Raw genomic sequence first — 2,500 nt, 5'->3', positions numbered from 1 at the left:
GCCCCGGGGGTGCCCGCGCCGGGCAGACGGCCGGGTCTACCGGGACGGCCTTGGGCGGGTCCGGCTTACCGGGGCCCCGGCCGGATCACTCTTTCCGTTTCCCCCGCCGCGATGGAACTAGGGGATCCCGGCTCCGGCGCCGCGGGCCTCGGTCGGGGACCCCCGCCGTCGCCTCGGTGACAGCGCCGGGCCCCGGGGGTGCCCGCGCCCGGCATCCGTCCCGGTCTACCGGGGCCTCGGCCGGATCAGTCTTTCCGTTTCCCACGCCGCGATGGAGGTACGGGATCCCGGCTCCGGCGCCGCGAGCCTCGGTCGGGGACCTCCCCCTTCGCCTCGGTGCCAGCGCCGGGCCCCGGGGGTGCCCGCGCCGGGGAGACGGCCGGGTCTACCGGGGCCCCGGCCGGATCACTTTCCGTTTCCCCCGCCGCGATGGAGGTACGGGATCCCGGCTCCGGCGCCGCGAGCCTCGGTCGGGGACCCCCGCCGTCGCCTCGGTGCCCGCGCCGGGTCCCGGGGGTGCCCGCGCCGGGGAGACGGCCGGGTCTACCGGGGCCCCGGCCGCATCACTTTCTGTTTCCCCCGCCGCGATGGAGGTACGGGATCCCGGCTCCGGCGCCACGGGCCTCGGTCGGGGACCTCCCCCTTCGCCTCGGTGCCAGCGCCGGGCCCCGGGGGTGCCCGCGCCCGGCAGCCGTCCCGGTCTACCGGGGCCTCGGCCGGGTCAGTCTTTCCGTTTCCCCCGCCGCGATGGAGGTACGGGATCCCGGCTCCGGCGCCGCGAGCCTCGGTCGGGGACCCCCGCCGTCGCCTCGGTGCCCGCGCCAGGTCCCGGGGGTGCCCGCGCCGGGGAGACGGCCGGGTCTACCGGGGCCCCGGCCGCATCACTTTCTGTTTCCCCCGCCGCGATGGAGGTACGGGATCCCGGCTCCGGCGCCGCGGGCCTCGGTCGGGGACCTCCCCCTTCGCCTCGGTGCCGGCGCCGGGCCCCGGGGGTGCCCGCGCCGGGGAGACGGCCGGGTCTACCGGGGCCTCGGCCGGGTCAGTCTTTCCGTTTCCCCCGCCGCGATGGATGTACGGGATCCCGGCTCCGGCGCTGCGGGCCTCGGTCGGGGACCCCCGTCGTCGCCTCGGTGACAGCGCCGGGCCCCGGGGGTGCCCGCGCCCGGCATCCGTCCCGGTCTACCGGGGCCTCGGCCGGATCAGTCTTTCCGTTTCCCACGCCGCGATGGAGGTACGGGATCCCGGCTCCGGCGCCGCGAGCCTCGGTCGGGGACCTCCCCCTTCGCCTCGGTGCCGGCGCCGGGCCCCGGGGGTGCCCGCGCCCGGCAGCCGTCCCGGTCTACCGGGGCCTCGGCCGGGTCAGTCTTTCCGTTTCCCCCGCCGCGATGGAGGTACGGGATCCCGGCTCCGGCGCCGCGGGCCTCGGTCGGGGACCTCCCCCTTCGCCTCGGTGCCAGCGCCGGGCCCCGGGGGTGCCCGCGCCCGGCAGCCGTCCCGGTCTACCGGGACGCTCGCTCGGGCGGGACCGGTTTACCCGGGCCTCGGCCGGACTGGAGTGTTTCGGTTTTCTGCTTCTCTGCCAGGATGGCTGCGAGGGGTTGATTTAAATAGCTGGTTTGACGTGAAAAGCTTCCCTTCAAGTGAAAAGTTTGTTCCAATTTCTGCCATCTTCCTTCCTCAAAAGTTTTGGGTGTAGCTTTCCCAGAGGAACCTCTCGTAGGCCTATCATTTCTGATCTTAACTTCCCTCATTTATTCCATATTTTCCTTCCTCTTGCCGAATGGCCGAATCCAGTCCATTTCTAGTCCAGGAAATTATTTTTATTTCTTCTTCCATTTCTTACTGATCTATTTGCTTTGTCGAGCAAGTCGTTCTTAGGTCCCTTGGTTCTTTCTTTAACGTCTTCTGCTCCTGCTCCTTCTCTCGACGCTTTCTCGTTTTGTTGGCTTTCTTGGCTCTCTTTTGGCTGTTCTTTCTTCTCCTCCCGTCGTCCGTCCCCACTTTCATCTCCCCATCTTTCCTGTTCTTGGTCATCTCTACGTTGTTTATAAAATAATTCCGCTTTCTCTCTTGAATCTACTCGATATCTTTGCTCTCGCCAGCTCGCCGATATTTCAGCTCGCCGATATTTTGTGCTTTCTCGTCGTGTTTCTCATCCATGGCGATCTCTCTGCCCTCCCTGTCTTCTCGGTAAATCGGACATGAATTTCTCTGGGCGGGTGGTTTCTCATCGCGTGTCTTGTGTGCGCTCTATACGTTTCGTCCATCCCGTTTAATATCTATCCCTCCCTCCCTCCCTCTCCTCGCTTTCCTCCATTGCTTCTGCTAATATCATTTCCAGAATGATAACCCTGAGCCTGAACCTGAACCTAACCCTAGCCCTACAACTTTTCTCCCTAACCCTGACCCTAACCCTAACCCTACAACTTTTCCCCCTAACCCTAACCCTAACCCTAACCCTACAACTTGTTTCTCTAAGCCTAAGCCTAAACCTAAGGCT

The sequence above is a fragment of the Pantherophis guttatus genome, unplaced genomic scaffold, assembly GCF_059756535.1.
Source record: "Pantherophis guttatus breed Tessera unplaced genomic scaffold, ASM5975653v1 scaffold_21, whole genome shotgun sequence".
Taxonomy (NCBI): domain Eukaryota; kingdom Metazoa; phylum Chordata; class Lepidosauria; order Squamata; family Colubridae; genus Pantherophis; species Pantherophis guttatus.
This window is presented reverse-complemented; position numbering follows the sequence as displayed.